Source organism: Scyliorhinus canicula, chromosome 7 (assembly GCF_902713615.1).
Source record: "Scyliorhinus canicula chromosome 7, sScyCan1.1, whole genome shotgun sequence".
Taxonomy (NCBI): Eukaryota; Metazoa; Chordata; class Chondrichthyes; order Carcharhiniformes; family Scyliorhinidae; genus Scyliorhinus; species Scyliorhinus canicula.
The window spans coordinates 88197768-88207695 of NC_052152.1; the positions used below are offsets into that span (position 1 = coordinate 88197768).

Below are 9928 nucleotides of genomic sequence, written 5' to 3' on the forward strand. Positions count from 1 at the left end.
TCCACCCTATCCCCGCAACCCAACAACTCCTCCTAACCTTTTTGGACACTAAGGGCAATTTATCATGGCCAATCCACCTAATCTGCATGTCTTTGGACTGTGGGAGGAAACCAGAGCACCCAGAGGAAACCCTTGCAGGTACGGGGCGAACGTGCAGACTCTGCACAGTGACCCAGCGGGGAAACAAACCTAGGACCCTGGCGCTGTGAAGCCACAGTGCTATCCACTTGTGCTACCATGCTGCCCACCTAGTGTTTACTTAATCTTAGTGTATTTACATTAACCCCTTATGTATTTACAGTGATGCATATCACCACAGGTGGAATGGCTGCTGCAGGGATCCGAGGGGGTGAGTGGCCATCTTCGCTGCCATGCAATGAGCCGGGGCTCACAGGGGTTGCTGCCCCGGTGCTCCAGTGGGGAGGGGGGAGGGGTGGGGCTGTGGGGGAACCCCTGTGGGCAGCAACCTTGGTTGGGGGGGGGAGGGGGCCACCATCAGTGAGGGTGGAGATCGCACCTGGGCTGGGGGGTCTCAGCGCCGCAGGTCCTTCAGGCCACCCGCTGGGTCATGTGTACTCATTACAGGGACGACCCCAGCCTTTGCCTGCCTGTCCCAGCAACCACCCATAACTCCCACTGACTGGAAGCTTCTGGCCGTGTGGCTGAAGGCTATTACTAATCGGGAATTGACAACCATGGTAAAGTGAGCACAGAACAGCTCCCAGAGGATCCCCGTGGGTAGGCATGACATGTAGCATGTGGGGGTTATTGCCTTGGATCCCAATCAGACTGTGATGCCTTGACACTGTGCCTGAGCACTGTAGGAAGCAACACCATGGACGCAGCAGCCAATATCTGAACACCCAAAAGCTGGGCACCAGCAGAGGAGACGTTTCAGTGAGCAGAGAGCAGAGCTCCTCAGTGCACAAAACAGGGCTATGTGCAGCCTCACCGTGCTCTCCCTGCTGAGGCCCCATATCTAACACGAGTGCCGTTTGATAGCGCTGTTTTTCCTGGTGCTGTGAATGCCAGGAAACACGCGGCTAAACATGCTCGCTATGGGACTTTGTTCCCATTAAATCGCACTCTTAGTCACTTTTTGGGGTTTTGGGGAGTTTCAAAAAGTGGAGGGCTCCCACCCTGACCACTCAGGGACCTGTTCTGATGGCCCAGGACCATGCCCCCCCTCTCCCCCCATTCGTGTGGACCAGCAGTAAACTGCTCCCTGGGGAGGCCAGTAGATGGCAGGTGCCTGATAGATCCTCATCAGCACACCTAAGTGGGTTTTAATCCTGATCGGGACAGATCTGGGTAGATCTCGTGAGGCATACTGTCTATCAGTAAGCCCACAAAAGGCCTCTCCTACCATCGACCGACCGCGATGTGCTTCTGTTTGGGCTGAACGTAGCAGGTAGATTTCACCCTCAGTGTCTCAAAACCAACAACCTCGGGACCCAGGCCACGCTGGATTTGAGATCTTGCTAGATTTCAGGTCAAGCAGTTCAGGCTGTGCTCAGTTTAGGTCAAGCCAGTTTGTGTGGAGTCAAGGATCACTTGGAGCCAACAGCATGGAGTTTGATCGCTGCTCTGGTTGGGGTAGACTCAGGAACTTCCTCCTTGCCCTGCCTCTGGTGATTGTAGCCCTGCTTTCGAGCAGTGAACTGAAGAAGATTGCTCCTGTCAGAGGTCATGTTTAACTGTATTACAGTCAATGCCTGATTATTTGTATAGATAGTTAACCCAGGAAATTTTGAATTAAGCAACATAAAACTAAAATTAAAACAAAATGAGAGCTCAAACCAAGATTGATAGATCAGATGAGTTGAATTTAGTAACTTTGAAGAGAAATAGATCAAAGACGCTGCCCAGAAGCTTCTATTTGTTAATCGATGTCTTTTTGCAAATTGTTTTTAGGTATCTTGTGAAGATTCTCTGCCAACTGACAGTCGCCGTAATAAAGTTTCAAGCCAAACTACCCTTCTTTATACATTATTCTTTTAAAAAATTAACCTGTCCTACTAGGCAACTCTGCGTTTTCCGTTAAATTATTAATAGTGTGCAGGAGATTGTCGTCAGTCTTTTCCACGGTCGACTTTTTCTTCACAATTGAACACTCGACACCAGTTTGTCAAGAATGGAATGTTATTCCCAAGATTTGAAACCCGGCCTCCATGCTGCAGGCGTGCCTGTTTTGAACCTTATTCTAGGAGGAGGGAGTCCAACAGTTTTTGCTGTTGAAATTCGATTACGCACAATCCACAATCAGATATTGAGTGATATATTACCATTAAGAATGTCGCTCCATTTTGTCCCGCGAGATTGTATCATTTGGGCTGGAAGATCTCTCTCAGCCCTTCACCACAAGTTGGCATCAAAAATAATTAAACCGACAGCCCAATGGAAAAAGAAGCAAACTTCAAAGTCGCTTTGAGTCAAATAATGTTCAGTTGTCCAGCTAATAATTACATAATTGCTGCTCAATTGTAGGCACATTGTGCCAAAAAGGACGGAATTGCTTTCAATGTATTGAGTAATAATGTACTTCTATCAATCAGAGTATCAAATGTCTTTGACATATTGCCTGTCAATTTTAACAGAGTGGAAACATTATGTCCATGAGGAGACATGAATTTTAATGCACCGATTTTGTTGAGATTTTGCTACTCATATACATTAAATTTTATTAGTCGCAGTAATTATATAATGAAAGGCATTGAAAAGGCAGAGGAAGACTTAGACAAGGACTTGTAGCCTTGTCACTTTTAATGGATTGGAAATGTCATGAAGCAATCAAGAATGGAAAGAGAATGGAATATACAGCCAAGGAAGTAGAATGCAGGTCTCAGCAAATTACACAAAGCTCTGGCCACAACGGGCAGAATTCTCCCATGCCCCTGCTGGTAGGGTCAAAGGCTTGCGGGGGAGGGGGAGAATTTAGTGGGAGGCGTAAAACTCAATTTCACGCCAGCACGAATTTACAGCGGGATCTTCCGATGGTGCCACCATGGTCGATCAGGTATTCCACTAGAGGCCAGCATGAAACCCATTTGCATCCTGCTAATGGGAAACAAATGAAGACCCGACCAGAGTCTCCCCCCACGCCCAATTCTCTCTTTTGCCAGCGGGAAAATGCACCAGTCCCGAATATTTCTGGACCAATGTGGCATGGAAAAGTAGGGATTTGCCTTTAGAGCTTTGCCCACATCAAGGACCCCTGAGGAGAAGATGATGCAGAAGGAGCTACCGGACCCTGGAAAACCACATAATGCATTGCATGGTGTGTGGATCTTCATGCATTTTGAATCATTGCGAAGCAACTCTTGGAAAATGCGATTGCTCCACAAAGCAACTTTGGCTTTGCCGCTGTCCAACCTGCTTTGGACAATCGTGGTCATCTCCAAGCATTGGTAAAGATGGAACAAAGGTGTGGGGGAGGGGAAGGAAGGTGTGCGTGGGAGAGGAAGGTTTGGGGGAAGGGGGTGGTAAAGATGGGGGGTATGGAAGTGCCATGGGGGTGAAGCTGGGAGGGGGCATGAAGGGGTCAGGAGGGTGAAACTGAATGGGGAGGAAGCTTGTTGGGGAAAGGTGTCGGGGGAGAAAGGGTAACAATGGAGAAGAATGCAAATGTGGAGGTAGGTGTAAGGGAGGGGATTTGGAGGGGAGGAGTAAGGGAGGAGGCAAGAGTAAGGGAAGATGAAGTAGTAAGGGAGAGGAAGAAGTAAGAAGGGGGTGGAATATCCAGATAAACATCCAGGAGAGGGGTTTGTGGAGCCAAAGTCTGCCTCCTGGGGAATGAACTGAGAGTGCGAATGGAAGGAAGAAATGGTGAATATGAGAGGCCAAAGGAAGCTGGTAGGGTTGGAGGGTGACACAGTAGTGGTAGAAGGGATGATGGGGGACTTGGAGGTTGATATGGTGATGGGAAAGAGGTGGTTGAGCAGCTCAATATGGATGGGAGTGTGATATTTGGGAAGGTAAGTTAATGCACATTCACCTGAACATTGTTGAAGGAGAAGGATTCGGGTTGAAGGGTAATGGATGGGAGATCGTAGGTTATGCCGGGACAGGCAATAGTGATGGGGAAGAGACATGGGTGATGAGGGGCGGGGAACAGAGGAAGGGGGCTGATGAAATTGGTAACTACCACCATTACTCAATCTCAAAAGCGAATGAGTCTGGTGTTGGATGGTCACAGGTGTTGTGTGGGAGTTGGTGGGTGGTGTACCCTGACCTGACTCCTTAAGGGGAAGGGGCACCTGGAGGGGCATCGAGGTGCTCCATCTGCCACTCACATTGCCACAGCATGTACTCATCTGTGGCAACAATAATGGAGTGCAGGTCTACATATACATCTGGTTGAACATTGGCATTCTGCTGGACAAGGGTCTCCAAAAGGGCAGCACGGTAGCATAGTGATTAGTACAGGCGCTTCACAGCTCCAGGGTCCCAGGTTAGATTCCGGCTTGGGTCATTGTCTGTGTGGAGTCTGCACGTTCTCGCCGTGTCTGCGTGGGTTTCCTCCGGGTGCTCCGGTTTCCTCCCACAGTCCAAAGATGTGCAGGTTAGGTGGATTAGCCATGCTAAATTGCCCTTAGTGTCCAAAATGGTTGGGTGGGGTTACTGGGTTATGGGGATAGGGTGGAGGTGTGGACTTGGAGAGGGTGCTCTTTCCAAGGGCCGGTGCAGGCTTGATGGGCCGAATGGCCTCCTTCTGCACTGTAAATTCTATGACTCTATGCCGTTTCCCAGCCTCCTTATGGAGGCCTCACACACAAATGTGGACACCACTTCATAGAGCAGGTGGATGGACTCCTCCCACTTATGTGTGACTCTATTGAGGGAATCCACCAGCTCTGCCTGGTGTTGCCCCACCTATTGCTGACTCTCCAACGTGAGCTGGAAGGTCAATTTCAGAGGCTTGTCATCGGTTTCAGACCTCATAGATGTCTCTTCACTGGCAGTCCACCAAGTGTCGGGGAGCTCGGCTGAACCTGCCTCCTCCTGCTGCGGACACGTGTCTGTGCAATAACCACCAGATTGTATGAGCCCTCCTGAACTAGCACTAAACCCATTGAGGTGCATGTACCTGAGCTAGTGGAGGGTGCAAGTGAGCCGTGTGAAGCCTCTAGAGGTGTGGAGCTCTCACCATCTGTTCCCTCCTGGCTCCTCGCTGGCTGTGGCTGAGTCCTTCTTCATCCGGCCTTGGTCTTTTCCTTGAAGCACCTGCAAGCGAGAAACGAGAGTGCAAGTGACGGCATCAGCTGCCTCCAACATTCGACAAAGCAAAGTAATGCTTCACAGGGGTCCTCCCTCCCTGACCCCCCAATGCTCATTTACATAATGTTTCCACTCTGTGCAAAAAAACTGTTGAAAGAATAATAATTCTTGATTGCACAAAGCACGACTGCGCTCCATAGTGGTACAGCAAAATTAGGAGACATAAAGAAGGCGGTGGAGAATAATGTTGGATTTTAAAGGGATGTTATATTCACAACTGAATGTTTGCTGTTGAAAAGAAATACCTTCCAGTTCTAAAAACAGGCCATTAACTTGAAATGTTTCTCTCTCCACAGCTACTGCCTGGCTTGCTGAGTATTTCCAGTGTTTTCTGAAATAGAATCAAATCAGATACAGAAAGCATAATGAAGAGAGGGAAAAGATGATTGGATTAGCGAGAAAGAAAGGCAGAAAGAAAAAGAAAGTTTTTTTCCCCCATTTTAAACTTTATAAATTTCTCAAAATGTACTTCTTGTAAGAATGAAACTCTACAGTTTATTTCCTTTCTGGGAGTTTCATTCGCAATGTCTCAAAATCATGGGGTGGTTGATTGTGAATCGTTATTCTCCTGAAGATAACAGCAGGGCTGTTCAGATTATCCAGCAATTTACCGCAATTCGCAATTTATGGGGTAGCTTTACGCCGCCGCAAGTTGCTGGGTGAATTACACATTAATAACAGAAGATACCATTGAACTCATCATTACTTTGGCCGCAAATTGTGGAGTATTATTCTGGATTGATTGTAATATCTCCAATTAATATGATTCAATCGTGCTGTGCTGTGTGATTTCTCAAGTAAGGACAAGCTGTAAGGATTGGCAGTTAGTGCATGAGGCAGCCATTTACCTGCAATGTACTTCCAATGAATAAATCTGACTATGAGCATGACATATCCATTTGCTCATAACTCTCAGGTCACAGTTCTGTATTATAGTCTATGCCTGATGATTCGGACCTGTTCTTTGCACTAAACAATTTGAGTGAAAACATAATTGAATTAAGAAATGTAAATAACATAATGATGATCCAAAGGTCCTTCAGAAACAGCCCATTCACAGTAAATCTTGACATTGAATGAAAGACTTACCACATTGATCAACAATAAAAAATGTAAACATATACATGTATAAGTTAGGAGCAGGCCCCTCCAGCTTGCTCTACCATCTGATACGATCATGGCTGCTTTAATTTTGGCCTCAACTCTACTTTCCTGCTGACCCTCGATAACCTTTGACTCCCTTGACAATCAAAAATCTATCAAACTCAGCCTTAAAAAATTTCAATGTTTTTACCTCTACTGCTGCCTGGGAAAGAGAATTCCACAGACGAATGACTCTCTGAGAGAAAAAAGATTGTCCTCATCTCCGTTTTAAATGGGAAACCTCGACCGGAAGTCTATGGTCGTGCGATACTCTGGTCCTGCTGGCCCCACCCCCGCCCGTGGGTTTCCCGGCGGCATGGGATGGGTTCAATGGGAAATTGCATTGACAATGGAGGGAGCAGAGAATCCCGCTGCCAGCGGACGGCGCGCGGCCCGGAAACACACAGCTGGAGGACCAGAGAATCCAGCCCTTCTTATTTTTCAACTCTGTCCCTAGTTTAAACATCACCTTATAGGATTAGATGGGCTAATGCCTATTTTAAATTAGTGAATGGCCGCATATTAAAATTGCAGATGGGATTCTAAGATGCCGTTGCAAAATGCACTGAAAATTTGCATGTCAGCCACTGTCAATGCAAGACCTGTTGTGAAGAATTGTGTTAATTACATCAATTGCATTACAGGTGGAATTAGAAACGGCCAACATCCTTATTAAATGTGAAAACAAGTTGAATATACCCAAACCCCCAAACTATTGTTGCTATACTTGGATTTATTGCTTTTCATCCATTAATGACCTGCTCCTTTCTGGGCAGAACGGTAGCACAGTTGCTTCACAGCTCCTGGGTCCCAGGTTCGATTCCTAGCGGAGTCTGTACGTTCTCCTCGTGTCTGTGTGTTTCCTCCGGGTGTCCGGTTTCCTCCTGCAGCCAAAGATGTGCAGGTTAGGTGAATTGACCATGCTAAATTGCCCTTAGTGTCGAAAAAGGTTAGGTGTATTTTCTGGGTTACGGGGTAAATGGGAATAGTGTAGAGGCATGGGGCTTAAGTAGGGTGCTCTTTTCAAGCGCTGGTGCAGACTCGATGGGCTGAATGGCCTCCTTCTGCACTGTAAATTCTATGAAATTCTATAATGGCCGGGATTCTCCCCAAGACCACTACCAGCGAGAATGGAGAATTTGGCTCCCAGCCCAAACTCCATTCACTGCATCGGGACCAGAGAACCCCACCAGTGTGAACGGACAAATTCCGACCCATGTCTGTGCAGAAGATTGTAAAGAAAAGGAACTGTTATAGTTCCTCACCATCTCTTCCCCACTCCAACACCAAACTCCCATTGTGAAGTGAATAAAAACAGGCATTTCTCTGCTGTGATTGTTTGCCTCCACTTCTATCACCACCCCCTTACCCTTCCCTATTCCATCCTCTCTTTCACCCCATCTGCCCTCTCATCCTTCCAGTTTGTTCCTCTGTGCACTCCATTCTCCTCTTTGTTCTTCTGTTCCTTGTTCCCCATCCATTATTCCAATCCCCTTCACTCATCCCCTTTCCCCATATGATTCCCCGACACATCTCTTGTCACATCTTCCCCTTCCACCTGTTAGCTCTCACTTGTCCTTTACTTTCATTGGTTCAATGCCCCCTGCTTGACTTCAATACTGTGTTGGCCTTGACCCCCCATTGCAAAGTCACAGGAGATTGACTGGTGTAAAAATATTAATGAGAAAAGCAAGGAACAGGAAACAACAAACTCTGGTTTGCACTAATAATTAATCACCATTACAATCTCAACATGATGTAAAGCAATGCCAAACTGTCTTATTTAAACAACAATGTTGATGTGCGCTTATTGTTTCCATTGTGTGTTGTCCACCCCATCAAGCAGTTCGTGATGTTAAATTGGTGACGTTAATGGGCTTGATGTCGCTGAATGCAAACAGTCCAACAAAAGGAATAGTTGAGTTTGCAGCAGCCACCTTGACACACTCCTGTTTTCAAAGGAACATTTTCAAAGAAAGCTCAGCCAGATCACACATCAGACATCACAGTGTGCATTCCGAGCATAAGAGAGAAAGTGAATGCTGGATTTCTGAAATCAAATCAGAATATGCTGGAAATGCACAGCAGGCTTATCAAACCCTGGAAAGAGAAACAACTGGTTGTTGCTTCCAATGAAGGCTCCTTTCAGAACAGGAAAGCCCCATGCAGGTGGTCCCCACCAAAGCATTAACCTATTCTTTGTCTTTCAGATTCTGATGAACCTATTGTGTGCTGCATGCACTTTTTGACGTTATACATGATTTCAGACTAATTTTGTTCTTTCATCTTGCAGCTTGTCACAGGCCTCTGTACACTTGCTTTCTGGCTTTTTTTTTGCACTCGCAAATTGCACTGGTTCTGTTGATGAAAGTTGCTGTTGTATTTTTCTGAAATCTAACAATAAAACAGATAGAAGACAGTTCAGTCCGTTGGATGGGGATTCACCCTGTTTCGCCGACAGGCTGTAACTCTTGCGGCAGAGTTCAAAAACCATTTGACCATTTGGTTTTAACTATTCGATTGAACTGACCTCGCTCATGCAGGTTGATGGAAGAGGGTATGCACAGGCCAGAGAGAACAGAACCCAGGTATTGCCAAAGTTGAACAGGTGGCTAGTGGATGGAAAAGGGAAGAAGGTGTTGGTATCAACTTTCTTAATAAATGAGAGCCTTTTTAACAGCTTCTAATGGTGCAAAACAACATGGCAATCTTGTACTTTTATGTTTCACTCAAAATGTTACTACCGTGCTCAGTGCATTAAAACATTTGTGTCACTGGCTGTGAGCAAAATATTAAAAATAAATTGAGACAGTAAAAAGAATCTCTTGCACAAATATTTCAGTTATTGAAACTCAGTATTGCGTGTGTGTAAGTTGATATAGGTCTGTGCCACATGTCATAGTCTTGACAGGTCTACAGGGAAAAATAGTTGGAGTCTATTAGGTCTTACGAGATGCATTAAATGAGGGGTGTGCCGAACAAACTTATTGATTCATGTCCATACAGAGTGAAACAAGTGGAAGCTGCTTCGCGGGGTATATGATAAGATCATTCAGATGTGATTTATGGCTATAGTGCAAACTCCTAAGATCTAACTTGAAATTGTAAATGGGATTATTCAGTAGTTAGATAAGAAACAGAAATTACTGGTTGCTAGCAGCAGATTTCCTCTAGGATTCTTTCTTAGGTTCCCAGTGGCTCATGCTGATTAATAACTTAAAGTATCGAAAATAGAATGTTTAAGCATGTGAATGATACATGGGAAAGCAACGAGCTTATGGCGAATATATCAATGCAAAAAGATTTACAGTCTTTTCACAACTGTGAAGTTTAATATTAGTTTAAATAAAGTAAGCGGTGGCAAAAGTTCTGTAGCACCAGATAACCTGATTAATAAAACGTGAATCGCAAACATTTGACTATCTGAATCACTAACGTTGAAAGTAAACTCCCATCTTCTAAACCACTGGTAAGTTGAACCGGAGACAGTGTCCAGTTTAAGGTGATG

At 45.7% G+C, this 9928-nt stretch overlaps 1 protein-coding gene across 10 annotated transcripts in view; it reads left to right on the forward strand.

Annotated features, from left to right (window-relative positions):
• The window catches only part of LOC119969166 (galactosylgalactosylxylosylprotein 3-beta-glucuronosyltransferase 1-like), a 170975-nt gene extending 161734 nt beyond the window's left edge, over nt 1-9241 (forward strand). For 8 of the 10 annotated variants that reach the window (XM_038802393.1, XM_038802400.1, XM_038802394.1 and 5 more), the window contains one exon: nt 1915-3437. The gene's annotated coding sequence lies outside the window, so the exon portion shown is untranslated. Of the gene's footprint in view, nt 1-301; nt 350-1914; nt 3438-8713 lie in introns of those variants that run through there. The other 2 variants (XR_005461302.1, XM_038802397.1) reach the window with 2 other exon arrangements.
• Nucleotides 9242-9928: the final 687 nt, after the last annotated feature.